At 53.1% G+C, this 13,817-nt stretch overlaps 2 non-coding genes across 2 annotated transcripts; both read right to left on the reverse strand.

The window, feature by feature from the left end:
• Nucleotides 1-4,267: 4,267 nt before the first annotated feature.
• On the reverse strand, nt 4,268-4,452 carry LOC139177902 (U2 spliceosomal RNA). Its single transcript, XR_011562365.1, has one exon. It is a non-coding gene; the product is annotated as a U2 spliceosomal RNA (small nuclear RNA).
• Nucleotides 4,453-8,678: 4,226 nt separating this feature from the next.
• On the reverse strand, nt 8,679-8,869 carry LOC139177893 (U2 spliceosomal RNA). Its single transcript, XR_011562357.1, has one exon. It is a non-coding gene; the product is annotated as a U2 spliceosomal RNA (small nuclear RNA).
• Nucleotides 8,870-13,817: the final 4,948 nt, after the last annotated feature.

Raw genomic sequence — 13,817 nt, forward strand, 5'->3', positions numbered from 1 at the left:
GGACAAATTTGGGGTAGGGGGATGGGGAGATGCGACCCGGAATTCTATGGGGCTTGCGCTCAACATTTTCCAGGACGGGGCCACAGGCCTCCCCACCAGACTGGGTGGACTCCTGTCCGTGACACAACCCTCGAATTCGGTGTTTCCTCACGCGTCCACTGTCCACCGAGTGCCCGCGGCGGGTTATACCCCAAACCGGTCTGGCGCCGTCCTACGCCGATTCGACCGGCATCCGCGGGAGCCCATCGAACCTTTTCCCTGTCACGGAAAAGTCAGTGTGTCAGAACACGTGGGCCTCTGAGCAGTGCTTCCGGAGGCACGCCGGGCAGCCGAAACGAAGCCCTCTACCTCAGCCCGGGACTCGAACCCGGCCAAACCCAGGTCGGGACTCCAATCCACGTGGCTGGGCCTCCGACCGAGCCAAAACCCACGGTACCTCGTTTCAAGAGCTGATGAAGCTCAGGTTCTCCATGTCCTATCGAAGAGAGAATTCAGTGAGAGACACAATGATAGGTAAGAAGTGGATTGATTCAGAGAGAAACACATTCCATAGGCAGAGTGTGGGCCATCACAGAGGGCGAGTGTGGCGGCCTCCAGACGTGGCATGGTGAGCTTTCATGGGCCGGGTAATTTCACAGGCTAATGAGTTGATCAGCTGATAGGCTAATCAACCCGGAATATTCATTGGAAGGGCTGATGCTGAAGCTGAAGCTGAAGCTCCAATGCTTTGGCCACCTGAGGCGAAGAGCTGACCCACTGGAAAAGCCCCTCCTGCTGGGAAAGATTGAAGGCAGAAGGAGAAGGGCACCACGGAGGATGAGATGGTTGGGTGGCGTCACCGACTCAAAGGACGTGAGCTTGAGCCAGCTCCGGGAGATGGGGAAGGACAGGGAAGCCTGGCGAGCTGCAGTCCGTGGGGTCACGACGGAGCGACTGGGCACCGACAGTGAGTGGGAGGATCATTCCAACTATTTGGGGGAAGGGGTGGAGGTTTCCAGGAATTGGGCCACTGCCCACTTTTTGGTCTTTTGACAGTGCCTTGGAACTGTCATGGCGCCTCTGGGCAGGTCCTTTAGCTTGCTGATTGAGAATCAAGGTCTGCTCGAAGCTGACTTCTCTGCCAGCTTAGACCCCCACGGACTGCAGCCCGCCAGGCTCCTCTGTCCGTGGGATTCTCGAGGCAAGAATACTGGAGTGGGCAGCCATTCCCTTCTCCGGGGGATCATCCCGACCCAGGGGTCGAACCCGGTCTCCTGCATTGCAGGCAGATTCTTCCTACCATCTGAGCCACCAGGGAAGCCCGTCTTAGACCCATGTGATTCTAATGAATGTCTGTTGTGTCCTCGGGCTATGCCACACTTTCAGAAGTTGTACCCTGCCCCCTTCCCTTCTGTTTCGGACACACCTGTGGAGCTTGGAAGTACAGCGAGCCTCGGGCCCCTCCTGAGACAGTCCGGTCCAATTGATCTCGGGAGACCTAGGCCCGCAGTGGCTTGGAGCGGCGCTTGGGTTCCCAGCCGGAGGTTGGGGCTGGGGCGCGGCGGTGAAAGCCCCGGGTCCTAGCCACTAGACCCGTGGTCAGTGACGAGGACCCTGGCCCTTCGGCTCTGCACAAAGGAATTCCCAGGGAGACGGAAAGTAGTGGAACAAGTGGGGCATTTATTAAGAGGAAAAGAGTACGCTATGTGTGGATAGGCACACGGGCAGACGCAGAGGGAGAGTCCCCGAATCGCGCCCTTGTAGTGGCTTGAATTACTTTTTGAGTTTATTTTTTAAGTCTTTCGGCCACAAGGCGTGTGGGAATCATAGCTCCCCCACCAGGGATCGAACCTTCACCCTCTGCGTTGGAAGGCAAAGTCTTAACCACCGGACCACCGGGGAAGTCCCTTGAACTGCTTTTACGAGGCATTTCTCTAGGTTTCCTTTGGCCGATCATTTGGATTCATTTGGTTCACAGGCCATATGTGGTATATCTCAGGGTCCTTCCATAGGTGTGCATGCATCTCTTAGCCAAACTGGATTCTACCCAAGAGGCCTGTGGGTAGCCTAGCGTTAGTTAGCATCACTCCCCTTTGACCTCCAAGGAGCCTCTCTGGGCCTGTGTGGTCTGGGAGGTCTCCTGACTTCCAGAAAGAGAAATGTGTGGTCTGGGCGCTCGCCCAGCCCGCTCGCCCTCATTGCCCTGCCCTTGGCCTCTTGGAAGCTTTTGGTCAATAGAGAATGCATCTCCAACTGCTTTACCCTGGGATGGGGGTGGGGAGCGGCAGGTACCTCCCGCCTCACCATGGCCGTTCGGTGGTGCCTGGTGCCCGGGACCCAAGTATGATCTCAACGAGAGCCCTGGACACCACCCCACCACCACACCACACCCGAACCCACAGTAGGTCTAGAAGGGAAAATTTTCCTTCCCTGTGAGGAAAGACCTTTGCAGGGACGACGACATTGGCCTGTAATTTGTTTGGTCGGGCCCAGCCAGTCTTAGGGCTACCCGAAGAAACCTGAATTCAATCGCCTACGCCTACATCGGAGGGGGTGTCCAAGCTATTCTCTTGCGCGGCCACGTCGGGTGGTATTTCTACCAGAGAATGGTCACCGTCCAGCTAACTGTCGGTTGGGGTCAATGTGAGGGGCGGAGGGCGCGTGAGTGAACCAGGCATATCTAGGAAAGAAACGGTCCAGGGTAGAACCAATTCTGACTCCGTGTTGGACTTTAACCTTGGGTTTTCGTTGCTTTTGTTATTATCATCGTACACAATGGCCTGCCCCCAGAGAACCGTGCCCCTCTGCCCGGCTGTTAAAAGCATCTTTGGTCGGCTCACAGGAGGGCTGATCTGACCCTACCCACCTGTGTGCACGACTCTACCAAAGAAGAGATCCGCATATCCCCCACCCCCACCCCGCAACGCTGGCCATCCCAGGAGATGCTTTTGCAAGACTGATGGCCCCTTTTAGTTTATTCCTCTCCGCCTCTCCCTCTCTCCTCGGCCTTTTTTGTACTTTGCTTCCTCATCGCTTCCCTCTCTCTGGTTCCATGAAAGAACCTGGCCTCTAGACCCCAATAAGAAAGTTATTGTGAGGCATTAGTCCGCCGTCCTCTCTGGGACCAACTGGAGTCGGAACCAGAAACAAACGGCAGCCAATATATGGGAGATCTGGCAGATAACCGAGTTTCAGGAGATATGGAGGAGCTTGGGAGACAGAAGAGATGGGTGCGAAGCACGAGAGAGGAGGATGGAGCCTGATGAGACTCACCCTGATCGCTTCAGACCTGAGTGTCGGGGCTTCCAAAATCTCTGTTGCCTGTGAGTTTAGGACAGCGCCTTCTGTACAAAGCACACAGGAAAAGACCAAAAGTTCAGACAGGAACAACTCACTCCTATGGCACAATAGAAAAGACCGTTCCAGAAACCAGTCTGCAGATTAAAAAAAAAAAAAAAACAAGGGGCGGATGGCGGGGGTGGGGGGGGTGGTGATGGTGGCGGGGGGAAGCTTCCTAAATGAAACCTAAAGGTTAAAGAATCAAACGATTGACTCTTTAGAAAAGACCTCACGCTGGGAAAGATCGAAGGCAGAAGGAGAAAGGGAGGCTAGAAGATGAGATAGATGGTTGGATGGCATCAGCCACACGAGTTTGAGCAAGCTCTGGGAGTTAGTGATGAACAGGGAAGTGTCGCGGCCCGGGCGCAGGTTGGAAAAGAATTTCCAGACATGAGACAAAATGAGAGGGAAATAACGTTTATTAGAATGGGAGACGCTGTTAGAACAGTGGGCCGGCTCAAGAGAGACCCGACGTTGAGCAGGAGTCCGCAGTCCACTTTTATACCCAGGGTACACAGAGTGGGATAGGGGTCTTGCGGGTCACTGGGTTGGAGGGAACAGTGAGGCAAATATCTTCTCCCTATGCGGTAGGAGGGGAGACAGGTTATACTGCTCACGAGGACCTGAAATCCATTAATGGTTACAACATGGGGGAAGGAAAGGCCGATAATGGTCTGGTTTTTCTGTTCCTGCATTCCAAGAAGACTCTCGTAGGTTTTATCTGCTCTTTCGCCCTTGGGTCACCACAGGAAATAGACAGGGAAAAGCCAAGCACAACTAAGCAATTGAATCAAACTGAAAGAATCAAAATCAGCCTAAAAGAAAACAAAACAAAGACAGGGGGAAAGCCACACAAACCCCACAGCCCAAGTGAAAAACACAAAAGAGAAGAGAAATCTTCCGAGGAGAAAGGCCAGAAAAGAAACAAGTCTACCATTTGGGGGTGCCGGTTTTGTCCTCAGAGAGAATGCACCATTCCTGGGAAGTGCTGCAACACAGAGCAGGCTCCGATGCCAACTGCTTGCCCCCAAAACTCCCTTAACAGTATTGTTCCCAGATAGAGGAGGTATCAGATGTTAAGCCGGTAAAGAACAGATACGACACTCGATCTCAGCCAAAAGGCGGAGAAGCAATGGTGCTCTTTCAGGTGGCAGCCACCATCCTCCCCTCCTCTCCATTCAGCTCACCGTGAGCAACCTACCCGTCAGTCGTCAGTCAACATTCCTGGCTCTCTAGCCCATGTCCGCTCCAGACCAGTGAAACAACTTGTTCTCCACATTCTGGTCAATTCTCACATCTCTTCTGGCTCCCTGGCCCCCATCCTTCCCGGGACAATGACTCTCTATGTGCATGACCCACCCTCCTCCACCCTGAGGGCGCGGCCAGCATCCTCAGGCTCTGCCCATGCATCACAGGTGCCAGCTCCGGTCCGAAGGCAGGGGGACTGTGCTTGGGGCGCGGGAGCTGCAGGACAAGAACGGTCCGGGTGCTCCCGAAGCCCGAAGTGAGCCCGGGGTCGTGGCTGTGCATCCGGGGGAGCCGCGTGAGCCCCAGGCCGCCAGACACCAGACTCCTTCCCACGGTCCCGGCCAGGCTCCTTAACTGAGACCCTGGGACGGTAGCTCAGCCGGTAAAGAATCTGCCTCCAATTCAGGCGACCCCAATTCGATTCCTGGGTCGGGAAGATCCCCGGAAGAAGGGATAGGCTACCCGCTCCAGTACCGTTGGGCTTCCCTGGTGGTGAAATCTGCCTGCAGGGGATCTGTGGGAGACCTGGAGTCCATCCCTGGGTAGGGAAGATCCCCTGCAGAAGGGAACGGCTACCCACCCCAGTATTCTTGCCTGGAGAATTCCACGGACAGAGGAGCCTGGTAGACTACAGTCCATGGGATGGCAAAGAGTCGGACACGACTGAGCGACTTTCACATCACCAGGCGGGCGCTCTTGTCTTTTCTCCGGTCTCCGCAAAGCCCCTAGAGAGCTGCAGGTTCTGTGAAACTAGCACAGTCGGCCCTCCCCCTGACCGACTCTCTAGTTCTGTCAGACCTGAGGGGAAAGACCCCCCACCCCCCACCCCGGGGACTGCCCCGCAGGACAGCCACCTGGCAGTCACTGCCCTGCATTCTTTGCTATGATCACACCCACTTGGCTACTGGACACCCTAGAGAGGATTGACGCCGTTATCATCCTCGTTTCACTGTCGTGATCAACGAGACCAGAGAGGCTAAGAAACTTGCCCTGGGTCACACGGCTAGCAGGCAGCTGACCTGCGGGGTTGACCACCGTGTCCCAAGACCTCGCCCGGTCCTGGAGCACAGGCCCCGCTCACTGATGGTGCCTCCGAGGGGGAAGCCACCAGAAGAGGAAGGCGACTTGGAGGGGCGCAGGGTTGCTGGCGACACACGCGCCGGTTTGCTGGCGCCAGGCCCACAAACTTATAGCGTTTCTATAAGGGTGGGTGGCACCTGGGGTCACGGCCTCGCCTGACCCTGCCTCGGCTCCTGGCTCCGTGACTCCCTGCCGCCCTGGGTTTTCCCTCTCTCCTGTGGGAGGGAGAGGGTGGGACGGGGGGTGATCTGTTTCACACCTTCTCAGGGAACCCTAATAACGTGCCGGCCAGATTAGCTCGGAGGCCCCCTCTGGACATGCCTGGCAGGAGTCAGCCCTCAACTAGCAAACACTAGGGAGAAACAGTGACTTTGCCAGACACTTCTCTGAGCCGTCATCTCCTGGTGGGAATCTCGGTTCTAAGAAAACCTAACGTGGGCCCGTTTTCAGCCATCCCCCTCCCTTCTGCCACCAGAGGCGCCCCTCTGTGCCCCAAGATGGTTTTGAGTTTGTGAGTATCTAGCGCCAGACAGACATGTCATATACAAATGCACACACACACACACACACACACACACACACACACACGTAAATATGGACACGCTTTTTTAACTCCGCTTACCCACAACCCCACTTGCTCCAGGCCTTATCCCTCTCCGCCCTCCACCCCAACCCTCCTCTCACACCCCGCTTAGCCGAAACTGTTCTTATTGTTCAGTGCCAAGTCGTGTCAACTCTTCCTTGACCCCACGGACTGCAGCACACCAGGGTTCTCTGTCCCTCACCATCTCCCAGAGATTTTCCAAGGTCATGTCCAGTGAACCGGTGATGCCACCCTACCCTCTCATCCTCTGTCACCCTCTACTCCTTCTGCCTTCAATATCTCCCAGCATCAGGATCTTTTCCAAGGAGTCAGCTCTTCGCATCGGGTGGCCATAGTATCGGAGCTTCAGCTTCAGCACCAGTCCTTCCAAGGAGAATTCAGGGTTGACTTCCTTTAAGGTGGACTGGTTTGATCTCCTTGCAGTCCAAGGGACGCTCAGGCGTCTTCTCCTGCACCACAGTTCCAGAGCATCAGTTCTTCGGCCTCTGCCTTCTTTATGGTCCAGCTCTCACACCCGTACATGACTACTGGAAAGACCACAGCCTTGATTGTACGGGCTTCTGTTGACCAAGTGATGCCTTTGCTTTTTAACACACTGTCTAGGTTTGTCACAGCTTTCCTGCCAAGAAGCAATCGTCTTCTGATTTCCTGGCTGCAGTCACCATCCTCGGTGATTTTAGAGCCCAAGAAGAGGAAATCTGTCACTGTTTCCACATTTTCCTTTTCTATTTGCCAGGAAGTGGTGGGACCAGATGTCATGATCTTAGTGTTGTTTTCTTTGGTTCTTTCTTTTTTAACACTGAGGTGTTTTTCTTCCAAATTATTTATGGTTTACTTTTGGCTGCACTGGGTCCTTGTTGACACATGCAGGCCTTCTCTAGTTGCGAGCGCGGGCTACTCTCTACTTGTGGCTTATGGGCTCTAGAGTGCGGGCTCAGTAGTTGTGCCGCAGGGGCTTCGTTGCCCCGTGGCCTGTGGCATCTTCCTGGACCAGGGATTGAACACATGTCCCCTGCATTGGCAAGCAGATTCTTAACCGCTGGGCCACCAGGGAAGTCCAATGTTGAGTTTTAAGCCAGCTCTTTCACTCTCCTCCTTCACCCTCAGCAAGAGGCTCTTTAGTTTCTCGTCCCTTTCTGCCATTAGAGTGGTATCATCCGCAGATCTGAGGTTATTGATATTTCTCCCGGCGATCTTGGTTCCAGCTTGTGACTCACCCAGCCCGGCATTTCGCATGACGTGCTCCGCGTAAAAGTTAAATAGACAGGGTGACAAGAAACAGCCTGGTCGGACTCCTTTCTCAATTTTGAACCAGTCACTTGTTTCGTGGAAGGTTATAACTGTTGCTTCTTGACCCGCATACAGGTTTCTCAGGAGACAGGTAAGATGGTCTGGTATTCCCATCTCCTTGAGAGTTTTCCAGTTTGTTATGATCCACGCAGTCAAAGGCTTGAGCCGACTCAATGAAACAGAGGTAGAGGTATTTCTGGGTTTCCCTTGCTTTCTCTAGGATCCAGCGAATGTTGGCGACTTGATCTCTGGTTCCTCTGCATTTTCTAAACTCAGCTTAAACATCTGGAAGTTCTCAGTTCACGGACTCCTGAAGCCTAGCTTGGAGGATTTTTGAGCATAACCTTACTAGCACGAGAGATGAGTGCAATCGTCCCCTGGTGCCTGGGCAGATTCCCACAGCAGCTGCTTTTCCCACCACACTATCCGGTGCACTTAGATCAGCGCCCAGCACCTAGATCTTGGTCGAATGCCAGAGTCAATGGGAAAGGACGAAAGAAGATAATATGGGGAAGTCGTTCTGGTTTATACATGATTTGAACTTTGTGCTGACCTGAACAGCCTGCCTTGTGTATCCAAAAGACACAGTGGCTCTTACTTTAGGCCCTCTTCTCTTCTAAGTGATAATAACTCCAAGCAATAATACAAATTCTTCAGTGGCACTGACCTCTGTCAGTCAGTCACCTGTATAAACGAAACCCCAATACAACCAACACACAGACTGAGTTAAAGCCCATCGTTTTAACCTAGACTCTAAGAGGATCTCGGTGGCTTTAAGCCGGAACCGCCTGAAGTCAGAAAACATGAATACAGAAATAACCTTAGAGATATCAAGAGAAGGCAGGTGGATAGAGACAGAAGATCTCACTCCTGAGTGAGAATGCAGGGTAGAAAGACCTGCACTTAACGAGGTTATGAAATAGAAGCCCTCTTCAAGAAGTGGATACGGCAAGTGAGTTTTAAGTCACAGTTTTGGCGTTTTACCCTCATGGGACTTCCTTTACTTACTCTGCTCTTACAAATCCTCAGGATTGCTTGCAAAGCATGTAGTCAAACCTGGGAAAACTCCCTGAGATAGCCAAATCCTTTACAAGAAAGGGCCAGTTTCTGCCTTTGGGTACTTCAGTAAGTGTCCCCGAGGGGGTGCACCGTTCCTGGAGGTACTGCAATACCAGGTCGATGCGTGGAGTGGACGGAGCAAGCTCCTATTCCAACTCCCTGCTCCAAAAACCCATTTAATATATTGTCCTCGGATAGAGGACGTATCAGATATTAAACTGATAAGAACAGATACTACACTTGATCTTAGCCAAAAGGCCGAGAAGCGATAGCGTGTCACCGCCCGTCGCCGTCACCGTCCGGCTGTCGTGCACGTTGCACTCAGTGTGACCGGCTCCCCGCTCACTCCAGGTCTCCCTTCCTTTGCCTCGTTGACAGTGCTATGGCGGCACTACACCAGACTCTCGGGCAGAAGTTGGATTCTCCACATTGTAAAAGAGAAATCCCGCATCTGCCGCGGCTTTGTGGTTCTCGGGCGGAAGAGCCGTCTCGAATCTGCATGCCCCGCCCTCTGTCGCCAAGAAGGCGTGGCTCCGGCGGGACCGCAGCGCCCTGGGGACGGCCTCGGGGCGGCGGCAGGGGAGCTCCTCCTTGGGGCTAGTGGAGAGGAGAGACCCGACCGGAAGGGGTGCGGGGTGGCCGTCGAGAGGGACCCGTGCGACGAGCTGTTGGCCGAGAGTTTTCCTGAAGACAAGGTCGCAAGACTCACTCGCCCGGACTGCAGTGTGTTACACAGGCCTCCGCCTGCGGAGAGAGGGGCTCCGTAGGGTCGGCTGTGTGGAGGGGGCTTCCCGGCCAGGCGGAAGGCGGATGGCCCACAGTGGGGAAGGGAGGGGGCGTGTGGGTGCGGAGGGCGGGGCCGGGCCGCGGAAGGGGTTCACTCCAACTCCAGCGCCCTTGTCCTTCGGTGCTTCTACGAACCAAACGGATCGCGGGCTTCCTACCGAAAGCTCCCTCCGCCTAGGACCTCCTTTCCCTGCCCCTCCTCCTCAGCTGTGGGCCTCGCTGATGGCTCAGATTGTCAAGAATCCGCCTGCAAGACAGGAAACCTGGATTCCACTCCTGGGTCCGAAGATCCCCTGTAGGAGGAAACTGCAACCCACTCCGGTATTTTCGCCTAGGAAATCGAGTGGACAGAGGATCCTGGCGGGTCACAGGGTCTCAAAGAGTCGGACACTAGTTAGAGACTGAAAACAAGAAGAAACATTCTGTTGATCTGAGTTGTCACAGCCACTAGCCACATGCAGCCAGGGAACGCTGGGCAGGTGGTTCCTCCGAATTCAGAGGTACCACTGAATCCAGAGGTACCAAGAATTCAAAGGTTTCCACTTTCAAGTGGAAAGCACACATGGGATTTCAAAGACTCAGTATTAAAAATCGTAACATATCTCTGTAATGTTGATATTAATTACATATTGAAATATTTTGTGATATCTCGTTTGTAGAGGGGGAGGGGTGGGTGTGTGCCCGAGGGTTTGCAAGAACCCTGAGGAGGGATGGGGTGGAAACTTCCCTGCCCCGTCATTGAAAGCATGGAGCTCTAACCACGGACCACCAGAGAATGTCTGAGATATCTTGAGTTAAAGAGCGTATTAAACTTAATTGCACTCACTTCTCTTATGTTTTTATATGCCTAAGAATATTTGCATTTACCTGTAGGGGGGAATTCCCTGGTGGTTCAGTGGTTATGCCTGAGCGCTTTCAGTGTGGGAGTCTGCATTCCATCCTTGGTTGGAGAACTGGGATCCCAAAAGTCACACAGTGTGGCCAGATTAAAAACAAAAACAAAAACAGTTATGTGTGTGCCTCACATATTTCTTGAAAGCACTGTTACAGATGGAAGTGCTGAGAGGCTAAGCATCTTGCCTAATGTGAAAAGAAGTTAGGATTTGCATTCAAGCACCCTGCTAACCACTGGGGCCTCAGAGGTTTCAAACCGGGAGTCCTGATATTTTAATTGTGAATGATAAAAATGCCTCTCTGATGAGGGTACTTGTGAAGCTACACGAGGAAATGCAGCACGTCGGAATGTCTTAATGAGTATATCCTGGGGAAAGTCACTTCTTGCCTGTAAAATAGAAATGATTCCATTTGAAGTCTTGCAAACTATCTACACCTACTCACCCTGAGCCTCCTGTTTCACATCCCGCTCTCCCTGGTCTTGTATTTCTGCTGGCTGCCAAGTGGCTTTGACACCCATGATGCTCACGTGGCCTAGATACACGTGTAGATATGGACGCGGACACATAGAATGTAGGTATGGTCACCAGTATGCAGTCATTAGTGCTGTATTGTCTTTCACCTTGATGGGAATCCCCTGTTTGCTGGTCTATTCTCGGCACCTATGGTAGTGCTCTCAATATACTTGATTTGTGATGAATATGTGTTGAGTGACTGGATGAGGGTCCAATGAGACAATGTATACTGTGCTTAGGCTGGGTCTGACAAAGTCTTCAAGTTTCTGAATCAGAAATTTTGAAAGGAGGCCCCAGCTCTGTGTTTATCAAGTCCTCCAGATGATTCTGACAAACTCCCAAATTTGAGCATGCAGCCATTCGTGTGGGCCAAACATCATGGATGACTTGACAGAAATCTATGAAATCAAGAAGCTGAATCAGGGACTTCCCGGTGGTCCAGTGGTTAAGTATGCGCCTCCCCGTGCAGGGGACACGGTTTGATTCCTGGTCTAAAACTGAGATCCCCCCACGCATCGAGGCAACTAAGGCAGCATACTTGCTCTGAGTGCTCTGGAGCCCGTATGTCACAACTAAGACCCAAAACAGCCAGAGAGTAAATACACGTTTAAAAAGCCGAATCAAACATGTAAGGTCTCTGGGGATTGGCCCCTGTTGCGAAAGCTCTAAAGAGTCCCTCAGCTCGGATAACTGGCCGACAGCGAGTTCCCTGCACAGCAAGAGTCTGGCTTTCTCCCCTCAGCTCACCTCTGTCTCTCTCTGGTGGGCTTGTTCCTCCCCCCTCGCAGCTGTTGGCGGTTGCTCCCATGGCCCTGTCACCCTCTTGGGGCTCTGACTGCTGTTCCTTCCTGATCACCCAATGCCCCTCTTGATGCCAAGATCTCCCCAGGTGCCACTGTCCTGTGAAGATGGCAGCTGGAATCTGTCCCCGAGTGGATCTGTCTCCTAAGAGACCACAGCCTGCTGCAACTGCCTCTTCACAACCTTCTCCATCCTCCAGCCTCCTCCGGCCTCTGCCTTCCCGGCACCAGCTATTAGGCCCTCAGGAAAAGCATAAGAAATGTCACTGAAATCAGATCTCCTGCTCAGAAAATGTTCATTTACATCTCATCTCACCTCTACAAAAAAACACTCGAAAGGGGTGGTTTTTCCGTTCCCAACCTCAAACTGCAGTGAACGTCCTGTCTGAAAAGAAGACTCCAGGGGAATTCCCTGGCGGTTCAGTGGTTAGGGCTCCATGCTTTCACTGCCAAAGGGAAGGGCTCAGTACCCGGTAGGGGATCTAACATCCCACAAGCTGGGTGGCATGGCCAGAAAAAGAAACAAACAAAAAACCTCAGAAGGAGGGAAAGGAACCTGTCCACCACCACACCACTTTGCTTCAGAATTAGGCAGTGAGAGACTCATCCACCAGGGGGCAGCATCTGCTCCTTTGCTGCCCTGGCCTGGGCTCTGGGACTTGGTTTTGGATGAGTTGCCTCTGAATGGGCCCCTGGCTGGCAAAAAGGGTGTCTAAGGGCCCCTCCCCCTCAGTTTTTCTTTCACATTCTAAGTAATAGGTTGTGTTTTCCCTATTTTATTCCTTCTTTTCTTGGCCTTGGCATCTTATTCCCAAACCAGGGATGTAACCTGTGTCCTGTACAGTGGAAGAACAGAATTCTAAGCCTGGACCACTGGGGAACTCCCTCTCCAACACATTCTTGAGGAAGCAAAGAGGGAATTTGAAATTCATGCCTTTGTCATTCCCTGGCGGAAGCTGATCTTGGACCTCGTCTCCCCTCCCATCCCTCCTCCTGCAGACTCCTCTCCTCCCTTCGGTTGTACACTCAGCAGGTCCTCGGTTGGGATGCAGTGGAGACAAGGATGTCCTCAGCTGCTTCCTAGGTGAGCCTCACCCATCCTGTACCCTCCCCTACTCCAGAGCCTGAGTTGTCCTGGGGAAAGGGACCTGGAATCATCTAAGCCCCGCATTACATGCTGAGGAAACCAAGGCTCCAAGGGGGGAGGAGGCTTTTCCAAGCCAGTTCAGTTGTCAGGACAAGACTCATGATGACTCTCAGCCCAGGGTTCAGCCCACCAGGCCTTGAGGGTGGCCTCTCTCTCCAGGGTCATCCCTCCATGGCGTCTGTTTTTCTCCTCTAAGAAATCCCTCTTCCCCAGTAAAGGTCTGAGGGTTCAGTAGTACCCAGACCTTGCCTGGAAGTACAGGGTTTTTAGGTGTCCCTCCCAACCCCCAAGGTGTCAGGGACCCCAGACCAGGAAACTCCCGGCTAAGGCTGGGTGTTTCATTCCCACACTCAAAGAAACCCTTGAGTACATTTAGTCAATCCATCATGTAGTCCATCATGAATCATGGAGGATTTCCTGATTGCCTGCTGTGTGGCAGGCACAGTGCTGGGCACTGCGGAGATGTGGCTGAGAAGAACCAGCTTCTGGACTCAGCGCTTAGTCTGGTGGGGAGACAGCTCCGAGGAAGACCCTCCTCTCAGCAGCTGGAATCTGACCCAGGTCAGGGAGCCAATGGGAGGAAGTAGGTAGGTCCCAGCTAGTCTGTCCTTCTGTCTGGAATGCTACCTTGCCTCCTGGCCACTTAAACTTGCCTCTGATGTCACCATTGGAGAGGCCTTCATGAGCAACCCCCTCCTCCATGTAAAGTAGCTCTCCCCCCCAGTCACTGTCCAGAACATTTCCCTGTTTTATTTTCCTCAGTGGCTTGTGTCACTGTCTGAAATGACCCTCTTGAGTCACTGTCTGCCTCTCTCTACTTCTCAATATAATGTTCACTCTATGAGGGCAGGTCCTGATCCATTTCACTGAGGCCTTCAACCTGGCAGGCACTCCATCCATGAACGCTCAAAGTAAGAATGTGTGAATGTTCTCTCTAGGAAATCCTCCAGTGCACTCTGTCCTGGGCTGGGATCTTGTGGACAAGGGCTGCAGAAATGAGGCTGCCAGGAAACAAAATGGTCATTAATGGAGGAAGGTTCCATGGGCTCCAGGCTGGATGTGGAGATGGGGACTGG

The sequence above is a fragment of the Bos indicus genome, chromosome 19 (genome assembly GCF_029378745.1).
Source record: "Bos indicus isolate NIAB-ARS_2022 breed Sahiwal x Tharparkar chromosome 19, NIAB-ARS_B.indTharparkar_mat_pri_1.0, whole genome shotgun sequence".
Classification (NCBI taxonomy): domain Eukaryota; kingdom Metazoa; phylum Chordata; class Mammalia; order Artiodactyla; family Bovidae; genus Bos; species Bos indicus.